The sequence below is a fragment of the Thermobia domestica genome, chromosome 1 (assembly GCF_964235325.1).
Source record: "Thermobia domestica chromosome 1, izTheDome1.hap1.1, whole genome shotgun sequence".
Classification (NCBI taxonomy): Eukaryota; Metazoa; Arthropoda; class Insecta; order Zygentoma; family Lepismatidae; genus Thermobia; species Thermobia domestica.
The window spans coordinates 339,999,401-340,017,484 of record NC_137454.1 but is presented as its reverse complement, the minus strand read 5'-3'; the positions used below and the strand labels follow the sequence as shown (position 1 = coordinate 340,017,484).

Genomic DNA, 18,084 nt, shown 5'->3' with positions numbered 1-18,084 from the left:
GTATTATCTCTATGCGAACATTTCGTATTATATTTTAGGTAGAAAATTTACGGTCCATTGCGATAACAGCGCGGTGACGTACGCTTTTACCTTACAAAACTTAGATCCCCGAACCACAAAAATTTTGTTAAAGTTACAAAGATTTGATCTTCGGTTCGAGCATATTAAGGGAATGGATAAGAAAATAGCCGACATATTGAGTCGTAATACTCCGGAACTCCCTGCCGAATCCGAAGAGTATCATGTCAATTTTATTAGTTATGATGAAAATACGTGGTTCAATGTAGATGAATTGGTACAAATGCAAGCGGGAGAAAAGTATTGTAATGAATTAAAAGCGAAAATGTCAGACAATATGGAATCTCGAATTCGGCTAGTAAATAATTTGGTTTATATTCAAAAATTAAAAACTAAACACTGGTTGCTAGTAATTCCAGAGTCATTAATTGAAGGAACGATTAAGAAAGTTCATGACACGGGGCATTTTGGTGTTAGCAAATGTTTGAAATTAGTTCAAGAATTATTTTTCTGGAAAGGACAATAACGTACGTTCGAAAATTATATTAATAATTGTGAATTATGTGCGCGAACGAAGTTCTCCAACAGAATCATCGCTCGTGAGGATCTGCATATTCAGGCAGATAAGCCACACTCCAACTTATGTATTGATCTCGTGGGGAAATTGCCATGTAGGTATGGGTTCTATTAGATACTTTCAGTTGTTGATGTTTATTCAAGATTTTTGTGTTATTTACCCTTACGAACTGCTAAACTGCTGAGGTTGTTCGGACGCTAGAAAAGGAATACCAAGGCCCACAGTTCCTCTCCAATACGTGGAAGCGTAATGTAATGATCACCAAATTCAACACATTTTGGTCTCGCCATACAACCCGCAAGGGAATGGCATAGTTGAGCGTTCGCATCAGAAACTCAATCGAATTATTCGATTATTGTGCAGCCACAATCATACTAAGTGGAAAACAGTGCTAAAGGAGGCACAAGATCTATTAAACTATTCCTACAATAGTACCATTGGATGTACGCCTGCTGAGGTGTTCATTTCTTTCTCGGCTGCAGATAGATTTGGAGAGATATTTTCATGGCCTTCAGAATTGAAAGCAATAGAAAATTCTAAACGGCATATTCAGGTGGAACACCGTTTATTATCTAAGCGGAAAAGAAAGTCACAAAATAATGTGGTTGAGATTAAGGAAATGGACTTGGTTATGGTCAAAAGTCATTTTCAATCTGATGCGTTTAAGAAGGTCACACATAAATATATGCCTGTATTCACAGGGCCTTTTGTTGTGACGAAAGTACATCATAAATCCGTTCCCTTGAAAGATTAAGAGGGGAGAGAAGGGCCAACCCAAAATTTAGCAAATGTGAAATTGTTCAATTGCTCCTAGCAAAAGAGGGAAGAATTATAGAAATACTTTAAATAGTCACCAAAAATAAGAATTTTGTTGAAATGTTTTAGTAGTTAAAAATTTTTTTAAAAGCCGCTGGTGAAAATGTAACAACCCGTTTACCGGTTGTTTACATTTCGTTGAAGTTGGCTCCCGTATGGTACTACTGTACCCAGTAATATATTGTTTTGTTATAAGTGTTATGTGTAGGTTTATATTCGTTCTAATGCTAATTTGCTCTCGTTGTTAGTAAAAGAAATGGCACAGAAGAAGAAATAAATGTACTCAAGTTTATATGAGATACGCACGTAAACATGCACCCAGAAATTTAATCTGAAAATTCGAACATTTCTTCAAAACCCAGTTATTACAGATTTATTTCAAGTCACAACAATAGCTTCTTTACATTCTATACGTTATTCGTAAAACGAGCTTAATATAAATAATACTAAATTTGGTTTAAAATTACCTGTTATATCACAGTCGATGATGCTTTGGTATACCGTTGTTACTCTTCTCTCAAGTGACATGGCAATCATTTTGGCTATTCACGCAAGAGGGCATTTGAATCGCTATGCAGAAAGCTAATTCACAACATGGCGCCTAGCTAAATGTTGGATCAGCTAGGTTGCCAGTGGATTACTAAGTAACGACATCGCAGGTATAGGTGTGTCTATAATTTGTATTATATATAAATTTTCCGTGACTAGAAATTTATAATATATATATGAAATTACAATTCCTGAGGTTAGATTCTTATATTGCTATATAGTTGTGATAAAACTGTGTTAATTATAATCGAAGATATAATATTTAAAAACGCGTTTATTAAGGTCTGGCTTCAAGAGGGAGATGACGCAGTTAATCATAATGTCATAGTGTATAAAGACGGTGGCCTAGGTCAGCTCCTCTAAATTTGGAAATTTCATAACCAAAAACATCAATTTGGAAGTAAACCTTGTCTAAAGTGTTAATTTGGTCAACTTAAGTTACTATTTGGAGAAAGAACCGAGAAGCCTGATTGAAAAATTAACTATTAACATTTTAGGCCGAAGGCCACCGAGTATTACCTCCGCCATTACCAGTGATATAAAGTGATGGGCCAGGAGGTATAGTCGTCGAAGTTAATTTCGTCGGATTGCGGAACCAGTGTCCTATAACCGTAGGACGTGGAGCTGGTAACCCGAGGACGTCAATTTCGACGTTTTAAACAAACAGGTTTGACAACCTTGTCTACCCTGTGGGCTATTCTGTGGGAACTTCTACTGAACTGGTAATATCAATTCTTTGTTTTTTTTCGATTATAAACAGTATAAAAAATTTACCGAATGGAGTTCTTCAGGATAAATATGTGTAGCTAAGCCGGAAGGCGTTACGCGTCTCCATAAATCATCACCTTTATCCACTCATACAATATGTGATAAGCATATGTGATTAAATTACTAAATTTGATGTGTTTGATACGTGCACTTGGAAAATTGTCTGTAGATATTATGGTGAACTTTTACTTCGAACGTACCTCTCAATATTAATGTGCCTTGAGATATTTTGATTGTTTAAGTTAGGTAGGATTACTTTAAGCATACTCCTAAATTATGTCCCATAACAGTGTCTTGTGATATATTCGTTGTAGGTTAGGTAAGATTTAACTTTGAATGTGTGTCCCATAATATACCATGTTTTGATTGTTTAGGTTAGGAAATTTACTTTGACCGTGCCTCTAAAGTCCAATGTGCCTTTTCGTATTGCCTTGTGAAATATTTTTGTTTCTGTAGGTTAGGGAAAACTCTACTTTGAACGTACCTCTAAATGCTTCATCTGCGAATGTTATGGTAAAATTCTACTTTGAGCGGACCTCTAGATATCAATGTGCATTTAATATATTACTTCGAAATATATTTGGATTGTTTAGGTTAGGTTTTTAATAGTGCTTCGTAATACATTTTAATTTTTTTTGTGCTTACGAATGTTATGATAAAATTTTACTTTGAGTGTGCCTTTACGTATCAATGTGCCCTTTCAAATATTACTTCGTAATATATTTTATCTATGTCGGTGACTTGTGTAGGTTAGGGAAAATTGTACTGTGAACGTGCCTTTTAATATTTTTTTACGTGTGTCTTTTCATGTTCCCTTGTAATACATTTGTGTAGGTTAGGGAAATTCTCATTTTAAAATGTGTCGCTAAATCTCAATGTGCTCTTTTCATATTGCTTTGTACCATATATTTAGTTTTGTATGATAGGAAAATTTTAAATCAATGTGTCTTTTGCTATTGATACTGCATCGTGATATAAGTGCATATATATTCGGTCTGTGCAGATTCGGTAAAACTTCACTTTGGACGTACCTCTGGATTTCAATATTATTGTTTCTAAAAATGCTACTTCGTGCTATGTTTTGTCTTTGTAGGTTAGGTAGAGGTTTAATTTAAACGTGCCATTAGTACAGTATGAAATTAGCTGTTCGTGCCTACGTATTGAATACATATTTGCCTCGTCGGAAGTAAACACAGTTGAAATGTCACTCAACTTGCCGTTCTTGAATAAAATGTAATTACTTATGGTCACTCAATTTGTCGTTTTGAACAAAATGTTATTCGTTATGTGTATCCATCGCTCTCGAGAATTAATGACACTGTGGAGTTAAAAATGATAGTAATTTCGATAATGACGTTCTAGTTTTTTCTTAAAGATATGTAGACCCTGTTGTAGATAAGTAGACGTAGAGTTTTTTTTTCATAATCCATTTGTAAATATTTCATCTCACATTGACAGTAGGTTTTCCTTTCGTAGTAGATGTATTATGTGCTGATGCATAATCTAAAATAAAGTAATATATGCTACTTACTTACCTTAAGTTGTAATGAAAATGTAGTAGCAATAACACAGGCTTCTGTTGTCGCTTTATTTAATGAATGACAGGATTATAAGTAATGAACGTCCAATTAGTAATAATAATAATATTCTGGTAAATGAATAAATAGAGAGGATGGACCGCTACTTCTTGAGTGATCGTGAATTAAATATGTATTAACTAAGATATTGAAATTCGAGAATTTAGACAATGTTTTATGCTAAATGGATGTAACAACAGAATTTCATAAAATGTCTTTGACATGCCACGATGTAGGCAAATGTGTAATGACAATATTATTTTTTTAAAGATCTGTTATGATGTAATTGTTTTGACGATTGGCACGAATAAAAATATTCACGAAAATTTGACTTTATGATTTCAAATAATGTTCATAAACTTAAGCTTATAAAATTCTAACTATTTTTTTCTTTCTTTTCTTTTCTCTCAATGCACAATTTAAGTCTAACGACGTTGAGTCTTCTTTCATTCTTGTTTGGCCACTAAACAAGAATTTAAAATCTTCCGATAAATTCGTTGCGCGTGTAAATTGATTCTGTTGGGTTAGATTAGCCCTAGTGGATAATAACTTCATTTTTTTTAATATAAACGTATCATATATTTCATAGTTAAGAAATCTAAAGCTAATATAACCTGATTTTTTTTACAATACCCTGAGATGGTGTTGTTTTAAGTATTGAACACGCCATCACGGGAAAACGTAGCTTCATCTGTGAAGAGAACACGAGAATACATGAAGCGATGTATATTAGCATGTCGTTCGCATAGCCACTGGACAAACTGATTAACGTGGAATCCAAATCAAATTACCTCCCGCCGTGATACGAACCCGGGTCTTTCATGCAAAAGTTGCATAGGCTCACTCGCTTAGCCACGAAAAGGCTGGAAAAGATACTGGGGAGAATGACATACGAGTATGTACATTACGAAACACAAATAAACTAAAAGACAGTAGCGTTAGTAATAGATCGTCACTAAAAGCGATGTGATGTTTTTAATATAAGCAGATCAGCAATCGGAATTTCTTTATCTCTTGTTACCTATCGGCTTTTTTGTACGTATTTTTAGATTGTAACCACGTGACGTTTCCAGTGAATTCTTGTACATTTTTACTGGTACTTTTTGAGGTAGTATGCAACCACGCACAGTGATTATTACCTCATCCGCCATCTTCTAATCTGCGTGTATGAATACTGATCTGCCACATAGTGTTATTTCTAGGCAATGAGACGTCTTTTACATGCCCTTGTCCACTCAATTTACGTCATAAAATGTCGGGAAATCCCTTGCGCCGCCACTGCACAAATTTGAAAACCGCAAATTTGGATAGAGCAGACTATGATCCTTTGACGATATCATGCCGCATCACGTCTAGAGTGAAATAATTTAGTCTAAAGTTTGTTTTCCCACGCTTTCGGCAGCCTATAACACTTAAGGTTAGTTTAAAGGGACAAGTTTCGCCGCTAGATGTTACTACAGTCTTCGCATCTCTCTCATGTAATTTTTACTTCTCACGAAAATTTACGATTTCTTTTATAAATTTCAACCTAGAGACTTCAAATTTTTTAGAGAACCAACTTCATAATCTATCCAAGGGAACAGCCCGTGCCGATTTTTTTTATCATTTTCTTTATTGTTAAAATGGCTTGATTGTTGAAATGGATATCCAAACCTTTAACAATGTAACTGTTTTAACAATGAAGAAAATTCTAAATAAAAGATCGGAACGGATTATTCCCTTGCATAGATTATGAAGTTCTTTCTCTAAAAGTTTGATGTCTCTAGGTTGAAATTTGTAAGAGAAATTGCAAATTTTCGTGAAAGATACATAATACATGTGAGAGATACGAAGACATTAGTGACGTCTAGCGGCAATACTTGTCCCTTTACAACAACCTTAAATGACACGGTTTTCGCCTTATGTTTATTAGAACTTTTTTGTTTGTTTTACTCTCAGGAATCACCCCTCTGCTTTTGTACAACAATTTTGGCACCATACTGTATATATATATATATATATATATATATATATATATATATATATATATATATATATATATAGATAGATAGATAGATAGATAGATAGATAGATAGATAGATAGATAGATTTATGGGAATGGTCTTACCCGTCCCCCCCCCCCCGCAATGTTGAAGACAGATTTGCGCCGATGATCTTAATGATACACTGTTCTACGAATATTTAAGTTACTATTTAATTTAACTCTGCAGTCAGATTTAATAATTGTTTCTAAAGTTACTCTTGATAATGTTAAGTTTTGATAGTTTGCTTATCCCTTAATATTACGACGGTGCGAAGACAAAATATTTCCATCACAAAATCCCATCACTGCGGTATGCTTTCAGTTAATGCTCTTAATCCATGTCCAATTCAACGTCCCAATGGATAGATATATACATGACTATGAATAACGAGTGTTACCTGTGTGCTGCTACGCTACAATCCAACATATACCACAAGTACCATCACAACTGCCAAACATTTCCATGTGTGTTTTGGCATTCTCCTTATTCAGGGTCCCCACTCACCTGGAAACCTGGAATAGTCAGAGAATCGAGCTTAGCACTAAAAAGTCAGGGAATTTCACTAAAATATCTGAAAACCTGGGAAAGTTAGGGAATTTCATAGCCTATTGTTTAAATTTCATTTAGCTACAGCAGGCATTTCTTATGTAATGACAAATGCTTGAAAGAGGTGACAGCTCTTGCTACTGGAGGTTTAATATTTCAAGTTTAAAGAAAATGTTACAGGGCACTTCCTGGGTTAATGCATGAATGTGTTTGACTTCTGCATTTCTAATGTTGAAGGTCAAAGAGTCTTCTGCATTTCTACATGTATTTTTTTTTTAAAAAAAAAAGCTTTTGAACTTCTTTCTTTGCTACAAGTGAAAAAGTTTCTAATACTTTTATAGTGATCCATTATTCTTGAATGTAGATAATCCAGTGTGCCGTGCTATTATATGGATGTACTTGCCTTTTTTGTTGTTAGTATCTAAAGATTAGATAATTCAGATTTCTGGGATGGAAAAATAATGTTAAATCGTTTCTGAAATTACTTGGAAGCTAATGTAGCTTTAATAGCAATGCCAAAATTCCTGTAATCCATGGAAGGGAGTTTTTCAAGAGAAAACTCATTTTCTCATTGGCAAATTTTTTAAACGCACATCATTACTTTATGTTCAGAATTTTGTCTCACATCTTATCGGAGTTACATTTTCGAAAGCACTACAACAATGCACTGAATGAGTGGCTAATTTTTTGAAAGTCTAATTAGGTTGAAATATTATAACGATTATATTAATTGCAACTTAGAGATATTTCTATAGATGTGTATATTTAATGAATTGATTGTAGCTGTTCTTCTTGCAGATAAATTAAATCAGCATATCCTTTGCAGGGCAATATATCTCGTGATAAGTGCTATAAAGAGAAAATCCTACTTAAATCCTGATTGGATGGATGATAAGTTAAATCCCGAATGGTCCAAGTTTTTAATGCCAGTTCAACATAATCAGTTCCAAGTGTTTTGTTCCAGTTGCAAAAAATCTTCGAGCTGACTGTAATATCGGTCGTCAGACTGTAGTAACTCATATGAAAAGTAAATCATACGCGAGTGCAACAGGACAAAAAACTCCATAAATAAGTGATATATTTGAACGCAAATGTGATGCTTTGTCCGACACCAGTGATTCTTCAAACCTGAAGGAAAGTCATTCAAATATACATGCGGAACAAACCATGCCTCTTCCAAGAGAAGAAGGATCTTAAAATAATGAAAATACTATGACGAATTATGCAAAATGTGGCATTGTCGAAAATTGGATACTTCAACGCATCACTGCTTGAACCGTTCTTGAAAAAATTTTAAACCTCTGATTCAATGATACCTTACTTGCATGATTCATTTCTTCACGTATTATTCAATTTGATGAGTCGAAGTATAAAACAACAGATCTTGCAAAAAAAATTATCCAAACCTTTTGAAAATTGACATGAACTCCGAGGTTAATTTTCTTCCTGTACAATCTACTGATGTAGGATTTTCTACTAGAAAACAGTTAACAATTAGTAAAGTGTCTGAAAAACAGAAGCTAGAATATTTAAATCAATGTCAGAAGTTTCTTGTAGGAACTATATTGAATGATTGAAAGAAGTCCTATTGAGTATGGTGTTGTACGTGCAGTTACTTGTTTGAACTCCACAGTTACCCTTCAAAATACTCCTAAGGCGGAAAATTGGATGAATACATTACTCACTTAACTACGTGATAATAAGCACATATCTTCAACGCAAAACAGAAGTACACTCGATTTCTTTCAGATACTAAAGTCCATCAGCAGCTCAAGGAATTTTCTCTTGAAAATGATAATGTCTGTCAAATGTACGCAAAGATATTAACAGACAACAAATAATATACGGAATTGTGGTCTGTCGTGTAATTAACACCCACGCTTTTGCATGACAACGCGAATGTTGAAAGTGAATTTTCTATTAACAGTCTTACTATTGGAAAATTTGAATGAAGAGACAGTTGTGGCTCAAAGAGTGGTGTATGACTCAGTTTATGTAGAGGGTGGTGTATTAAAAGTAAACGTCACCAACATGATGCTTCCATATGTACACTCATGTCCAAAACGACGCATATCTATAACTGTCTTCTTGTAAGAATATAAGTTGATAATATTTTACAGGATATTTTTAATACTGATACTATGTGTATAATCGGGAAATGTATATTTGTGGTAAATTTCATAAGAATTATAAAGAAAGATAAGAATTATAAATACGAAAATTAAAATGAGTAAAACAAAATGTGGCTAAATGGAAAAGAATGATTTAATTTCGTATTATTGTTTTTTTCTACTGCTCTTTTGACATAAAATTTGGCACATACATGCCTTTGCCAATTATACACATACTAACATTACAAGAAATACCTTGCGAATTTGTTATCAAATAATATTCATACAAGATATTTATAGCTATGCGACAATAATTTTGGACTTGAGTGTACGTTGCTCCTACTTAAGCTATACAGATGCATTACAGAAAAGAGAAAAGTGAACAATCAGATGAACATAGAAAGAGGTTGCAGAAGAGACTCATTCAATCTCAAATAAGAGAACTTGAAGCTAAGAAGTCCAAGGATATTACAACTTTACCTCGCGAGGGAACAGACATGCATAAGAAATTATCAGACTTGAGAAAACTTTTGTAATTATGTATCACCACTGCAGAAAGTGTGTTTCCACTTTGGAAGCAAATAAGCCTGTCCCTTTTGCTTTTAGAAGGGCTGCGACGATTCTTCCCCGTGTGTTATTGTAACACCAGAAAATGCATAGTAATAGCACTTTGACCGAAACACACACTACGTCATTACTTTCATTCAACAGTTTTGTATTGGATTTTAATAGGATTAAATTTTCGGTTGAGCGTTCCTTTCAGCACTGAGGCTATATGAGACGTCACATACAGCTTAACGTGAGCCACAATGTAGTTCGTTTTTTTATTGGAGAAACAGATTCATTCGGCGCTATGGTTACTCTGAAGTCACAGCATGCAACGTCTTGCTGCCTATGTTGCTGCGCTTTTATTTCCACCAACTACGTAATATTTTATGTTGCTTTATCTATGACGTCCTTATAATTTTGCACACTAGTGTATGCGCTCTTGGATTGCATATTAATATGAAATTATTTATATAAATACAATAAGTACTCATTTTATTACATTCAGTTCATAAACCCGACTATCAAGAAAATGACAGTTGTTATATGAAGGTTTTCGTGGAACAAGAGCCAATTTCACTCCGTGAAACAGGAGTTTTGCGGCTGACAAACTAAAATACCTGCGGTACATAGGTTTTTCCTAAATTAAAACTACATTTCTCTCCAAATCACAAAATTGTGGAATATGTCCTTCTTCTATTGACCCCTTTATATATTTACTACTAGTGCCAATTACCCACTTTGCTAAGTGAAAATAAGAAAACAATAGCAATATGTTTCGTTAGTCAGTCACTTATTACTATACTGAAGCGCCCTCTGATATGTCATTTTTGACCATTTTTATATATCTTCCCCTCCCCCAAGTTGCGAGGCTGAATTTGGATTTAAACGGCATTGGAAGAGTCACTGTTCATCTCAGCGACCCCAAAAACAATGGATTAGACACTAATATCGATCATTTTATATATATATATATATATATATATATATATATATATATATATATATATATATATATATATATATATATCCTTCCTCCTCTTCTAAGTCACACTGTCAAAGTGAAACGATAGTAAGCATTCCAGGCCTCAATCTAATCTATTTTGAAAATTGGATGGCGGGTGGTTCAAGAGTTATTAAGTCGCAGATAAGGTCACTTTCATTTTATTTACATACGGTACATTATATTCTAAAATGCGCTACTTTTCTCTTTAATGCAAAAAGAATACAAGTGTTTTAAAACATAAAGAGCTATTATAAAAATTGTAATTAATTCTTTGGATATATTTACATACATTCTATATCAACACCTCCGCGCGCAGGAACAGGTGGAAAGAGGAACACCAAAATTCACATTTATCAGACCATGTGTATGAGCCTGGTGGGAAGAAGACTCGTTTTGATCTTCTGTCAGCTCATCTAGAATTAACCATGTCACTCTCAACAGTGAGAGTGCAAACCGTATTACAAAGTTTAAATTGGAAAATGTTTACTGAAAGTAGATGAGGTTAAATATTAGAGTGCCGTAAGACCACCAAATGTAAGGAATTTTAAAGAAAATAGCATGTAACTTACAAATGCAATGGTTCAAAAAACTATTTTATATATATAGGTGGGTATATAAGTAAACCATTCATGCAAATGCATTAGTAAACATTCGTTATGACCATAGTTATTGAAATATAAACTTTGGTGTAAACTAACCCCGTAAGTGAGGATACTTCCCAGCACATAGAAAAAAGGATGTTCAACATACGAAATAATGTTTCTCTGCAATGTTTTCCCTTCAATGTTTATACATTTCACTTCGTACACAAAATTGTATGCAATTTACAAATATTGATATCAGAATGATGGGACCAGTATCAGTACTTAGTACGGAACCACATTCTGATAGTTTAGCTTAGTCCAACAAAAATTCCAACTCAGGAACAAAAATATCCCCGTCAACTGATTTGTCTTGGTTGCTCTTCATGTGCAACAATATCATTGCAACAGTAATCAGTGCAAGATTTACGAAGTTTAGGACTAAAAGGCTGAATCCTACACAAATTGCACAATTTCTTTTTTAAAAATTTTATGTTACTCATTCCTATGCCTATACGCTTCAAGCCCCCGAAAGATTTAGTGATTTCAAAAGCAGCCCCTCAAACTAATTTTCTGGATTCCCCACTGTTCGTAATGTATTTTCCAACAAGAAAACCATTCCGGCATCTACCTAATTAAAAAAATTATCTAAAATTAGAAGGCAGGAGATACAATCAGTAATAATTTCCTATCTAAGGTTTTTTGGACTGGTGTAAAGTAACCCGGTTAGAGGCTGAAACCGGCTTCTCCCAGCTTTATTCTTTTTAGGACTTTAAAACATTTCACACTTTAATTTCAAATAATGCTTCAAAGTGTCATTGTATACAGTAGTATTCTACAAAACTGACTTAACTTAGATGGAAATTCAACTCTTTTTCCATATCTCTACAACAACAAACCCTCCGGGTAATTAGAATTGGTGTTAAACGCCAACACTATAGCCAAAATACAGCTGAATGTTCTATCTTACGGTGGCAGTTGAAACTTTCTCCTTACAATTCATGGTATATAATGATGATCTTTTACTGAAAAGATCGGATTTGTTCCTGCTTTTATTGTATTTGGGCTGTACTTCTGACATATTGTATTGTTTCAAATACAGTTATTGTCAATTAAGCTATATTGATCGTTAAAAGAGTCAGATAAAATGAAATTTTTGATACATACATTTCTCATACCAACTTGATGGTATCTTCATTCCAACTCCCGATTGGCTAAACTTAGTCCCGATAGGAAAGTCTACTGCATTTTCAAAACTCGCATCCGGCTATTTGGTAAGGGAAATTTCATAACTAAAAAGGTTGTTTCTTTTTTTTTCATCTGCCAATTCTATTTTTCTATGCACCGGTACAAATATGTGCTACAAAATGGTATACCTGCAAATTTCTGAGAAGTGACCTTGAAAACTTGGAAAGGCAGGGAATTTGATCTTGGAAAATGAATGGGAACCCTGTTATTTATTGCAACTAAAAACCTACAAAAAATCCAAATATAACCTAAGCAGCACTACAGCACTTAAACTTTCGTTAGAACCCACTATCAGTTCTCCATTGGTCCTATGAACATTGATATTTTAAAATCTCATCAAGAGATTTAGAAAATCCTTACTTTTACACCATATTCCTTTTGTTCACTGCATCAACACAGATTACTACGAATAGACATCGAAATCGAAACTATTGATTGTTACCCTTTCGTATACAACGACAAATTATCTCCAAAAACATTCAAACACCTAGATAAAGGATGGATTATGAAACATACTTATTAATCTAACACGAAATATCGGAAATATGAAATAGAAAAGACAAGAATAATGAAGAAAGAAAGATAACACGACTGTAAGGTAATGCCACATTCCATACGAGATACGGACTCATTCTGTTTTCTGCTATACATTCGAATCCTCAGAGTGTGCAACTTCGTTGATGATTAAGAAAGTGGATAAATGAGAAACGATACTGACAAATAATAATAAATTGACAAAAGATACACAGAAGACTAAATATGTAAGTTCCAATAGAACTTTAGTAAATAAAAGAACAGGACCAATATATAATTCGTAACTAATACATTTTTCAGCAAATTTGTAACAAAGTACGTTACACGTATGATGGGTAAATTCCCGGGAAGATATTTTTCGGGAATATTCCCGGGAAGATTCCCAAAATGGGAATTTATCCGGGAATTTATGTTCAATCAGAAAGAAAATTGCATTCTATTACTATATTATGATTTCAAAGTTGAATTAATTTTCATATCACAGCATATTATTACTATTGTCCACAGAGGATTCTATAAAATGTATATTCTGAATGGTACTATGTTACTTTATTAATCCTTTATTATATATAACGAGTACGCATAAATGTATATTTATTTACAATGTGTTCTATCAATTAAATATGTGTGAAAAAATTATATAGTAACAGTTTAAATGTATATGTAAGTGAATTTGTTCAACTTGACTCTATTACTGATATTATGAACACATTAAATTTATAAATGTTATCAACCAATTAGATTGGGTAAATGCTAGAAGATACATGTCTCACCAATTTATCAACATTTGCGCATACATATTTATGTTCACAAAATTTGCAAGATACTTACTTATCTTTATGTTTTAGCACGTAATATTGCCATACACGACCTTTCATTCTACCTATTTCTCGAAATTCCATACGTTAATTCACATGTAAATCCGATTACCGAGTACCTCTTCAGAAATTCGACCGACGTCTATTACTAATGGTGATTCAGGGTTTATTAATAGTACTTGATCTCTATTTCTACATAATTCTAAATTACTTTACAAAATGGTTAATTTTCATCATTTGTAAATTATTACTTTGCTAATTTTGGCTGTTCTTTAGCATTGGGGGCCAGCTTTTGCACCTACTTTTTTTGCGATATTCTATTCCGATGCGGTTGTTTTATGATTTCATACGTTAAATTAAGTTACCAACATTAAATTCAGACAGCATTGCAGAGCGAGCGTTAGCGAATGAAGGCGGGTTAGAGCCCACATGGCATGTTGTTTTCTATATTCGTTACCAACAATTCACTTTCTTTTTTCACATAAATCACATCCACTTACCTTTCCGTTTTGTATAAATCCCCTACTGCTCTAAAAAAATGTGTTCGATACTTTCTTGACTACTTGAACATCACTATCAACTCATTTCTTAAGTAAATTATCCTACTTTTTGCTAGTTTTGGCCCTCTAATACTAAACAATTACCTTACTTTTTAGTGCAAATGGAAATGGAACTTAAAATATCATATTATTAGTTATATAAATTACCGTCAAATAATTTAAAATTTTTTAACCTCCAGATTCTTTAAAATCTAAAAGTAAATCATAATATATTAAAATAAAGTAATTAGTCATATAGTTCTTATAATTTGGAAGATAAAGTAAAGAAATGGAAATAAATTCCTTCCCGGGAATTTATAGGCCAGGGAAAAAAAACGGGAATATTCCCATTTTTAAATTCCTTCCCACCGGGAATATTCCCACTGCCCATCACTAGTTACACGTTTATACATATTAATCTACAGAAGACTACTATAGAAGAGAATACTACAAGATGATTGACACAGCTCTTTTCGAATAAAAGAATAAACTTGACAAGCCAGGAATTTAAAAAAAAAACTAATAATGGAAAACGTGTTACTAATGGAGGGAGAACGGAGGTGATCTGAGGTTATATTCGGAAACTTACGCATCATCTTGTGATTTAGAGTTGAGATTGTTCCTAAAGAGTAAAAACATTGCCAGTGTTAGAACGCAGTGGTTAATCTCTGTGAAGGGACCCTTGAAGAAAGAAGTTTAGTTTCAAATATCCATACGCTTCTATGCCTCCTGTTGGTTTGACCGAATTCAAGCTGTAGGATAAAAAGTACAAATGGTCTTCACACGAATGGGCCAAGCGCCAGGCAACTGCCCGGGGCGCCAAAACGAGCCTCAAAACCTAAATTTTTTAACGTGTTTTCTACAGACATTTTTGTGTATCTTCTTGTAAAGTAGCGACCATTACATCATCTTTTTTCATTCCACCATGGAAGAATAGTTTCATGGTACTAGGAAGGCTGTATCAACCGTAGAGTGATTATTGTATTGTATAGTGTGTATTGTAGATAATACTCACTCTACGGTATCAACATACAGACCAGCGTTGCCAGATCTAGCATAATGATGCTAGATCTAGCATAATTTGCATGTCTCTAGCACCTAGCATCTTGCTTTTAGCATCCTGCCCAAATCTAGCACAATTTCAGCAAGTTATCAAAAAGCCGTAAAACCTGGAGAAGTTGGTCGTGGGAAGAAAAAGAACGGCAGAAATGTATCCTCTTCCATTGATTCATACACTCGGTAAACCATACAGGCAGTCTTATTTTCCTAAGTAAGTTCGGAACGGCTTTGGGCTTTTTTTTTTGTGGCTCCACCCAGGGTTTTCTAATCCTTTAACTCCGAGGCATGGGCGGAGCTATGGGGGCCATTCTCCCCCCAACTTTTTGACAACTTCACCATCTTTACTTCTGACTTCATGATCATATTTATTCCTGAAATGACAGCTCCGAGACCGACCAAAAATCTGCCCCCTCCCCCAGCAGACGATTCCCAACTCCGCTTATGCTGCGAAGTAATTGTCTTTCAAAATATGTAAACAAAAACTTTGCTTTCATTTATACGATATATACGCCATTGAGTTTGGCAACGACTGCAGTAATTTAGTTGAGTTAAAATTTTGGTGCGTGTAGTATTGAGTTCTATCCATGCATTCTTGCTCTCTGTGTATTTTAAGTTACGTTATCGTATCTCAACTTTGTTTTTTTTTTTTTTAAACTCCTGAATTAGTAATTATGAGGATCTAGCATAATTTGACCGAATCTAGCATAAGTTCGATCAGGTTTTGGAATAATTCCGAGCTGTGAGTCTGGCAACGCTGATACAGACACATGGTATGTAGATGAAAGCGGGGAAGAGGAGTTGGTATTATTTATAGCATACCTTGTTCTTTGTGAACTTTTCCCAGGCAATGAATGTTTATTTTATATGTGTTACTAATGGCCAACAATTTATAGGACGGTGTATGCACTCTGAGTATTCACTTACCTTGTGGTTCACATTAAACAGAAATATCTTGCCTTCATGAGCAGTAGGTAATCACGCGTTTACTAAAAATCCTAATTGGCAAAAGTGAAGATAAAGGGCCTTATGCAGAGTCGTTTTGACGTCTGACTAACACCATACTACGGGATTGACTAAGGGTTGGTTATCAAAATTGTATTCAGAGTCTCTGATTAGAACGTACTATTGGACGAAGTTAATCACATGTGACTAATTAAACTAGAGCAGAAACTAATCTTTTACCCACGGTTTAGTTGCGTCACAACATTTCGTATTTCGTAATTCATGTATTTTTATTTTTACAGACTACGCATGCGCTCATCTACTTTTCCGAAGTTGCCACATTTATTTTACTCGCCGATGCATTGGGGTTCTATAAGTTAATCATACCCAAATCATCATTTTAGTTGTACTCAAAGTAGACTCTGAATACCTAAAAGGGCACCTTCCTTAGTAAAGAGTTAGTATGCATACTAACTAGTGTGCGACTAACCTTCGATTAACGAATTCTCTCTGAATACCACCCAAAGTCTCTAACTAGATACCTTAGTGTGCGTTCAGTATGAACAATATGATATAACGTAATGACCTTTATATTTTTTTTATTAACTAATACGACTACTATACTTAATAAAGGCTTTATAATATTGTGTGGTTTAGATTTGTATACTTATTAATTGTAATATCACACAGATCACTGTACAACAACACAGAACACACTCATGACTGAAAGACATTATTAGTAAAACCCTTCAACCGATATTTTGTGATATTCTATGTGTGTAAATAACTAAGCAAATCTATATGAGTTAATATTGATTATAAGACTTTTATTTTTACGACAATATACGTACTGAGAAATGCAAGTTATCTACTTGGTATATTATTGTATATCCTACACTTTTACTGGTGGATGATTTTATATTCTTAGATTGCTGTATGTGTAGGCCTACTAATAGTCGTGCAGTGGCGTAGGGAAGAGGGGGCCCGGAGGGGCCGCCCCCCCCCCCAAAGAGGTCCGACAATGTACTTTGGTACTTTGGTGTTTGCAATGTTTTATATATTTTTATGTTTATATATTTTTTTGTTTGTAATTTTTCTATATGTACCTACAACAGCACTTGGGCCCCCCCCCCAAACACACATTCTGGCTACGCTACTGAGTCGTAGCCACACGGCGGTACAAATCGATGGTTACTAATATAGATAAATATCGGCATATATACAATCACTTTTACACTATTATTGCAGACATATAAGATACAGAACTTCAACTTAATATTTGAACACTTATTATTCACTTAAAACAATTGATGGCTAATGTACCTTTGGATTTTTCTTGATATCACTATGTTGGCGTGCGTCCACTTTCTCAATGAACAATGCGCCTCCTAATTATTCATCACATTCGACATCAGGTCAGTAAACGCTAGATTTACAAAGTCTGCTATTTGCTGTAACGTAAACACAAGTATCCTCTTCCGATGCTGACGGATGATGCATATACCATAAGATCCTTCTACCATTATTCTGTAATAAGTTTTTGACAATATTGTTTCCTTGCTTCCCTCTAACTTCTGTTGTCTCCAGCGTGGGAAATTCTTCCTTCTAAGGGTTAGAACTTCTATTACTCTCGATTTTCTGGGTACCCATCTTTAATATAATTATTGCCCTTTTTACTGGAGATATACTATTTTGATGAGGTAGTGGAGGGAAACTGTATATACAGCACTTTCTTTGATTTCTTAGAAACAACACCGCCTCGCCAAACTGTTGGCTTTTGCTGAAAGTAGTGTCTAGGAGATGTTATTGTTTCGCTATACACAGT

At 34.2% G+C, this 18,084-nt stretch overlaps 1 long non-coding RNA gene across 1 annotated transcript in view; it reads right to left on the bottom strand.

Moving 5' to 3' along the window:
• The window catches only part of LOC145663583 (uncharacterized), a 72,224-nt gene extending 54,388 nt beyond the window's left edge, over positions 1 to 17,836 (bottom strand). The window contains exons 1-2 of the long non-coding RNA XR_014127188.1: positions 17,583 to 17,836; positions 6,727 to 6,841 (exon numbers count right to left, since the gene is read on the bottom strand). This is a non-coding gene — a long non-coding RNA (uncharacterized LOC145663583). The remainder of the gene's footprint in view (positions 1 to 6,726; positions 6,842 to 17,582) is intronic.
• Between the last annotated feature and the right edge of the window lie 248 nt (positions 17,837 to 18,084).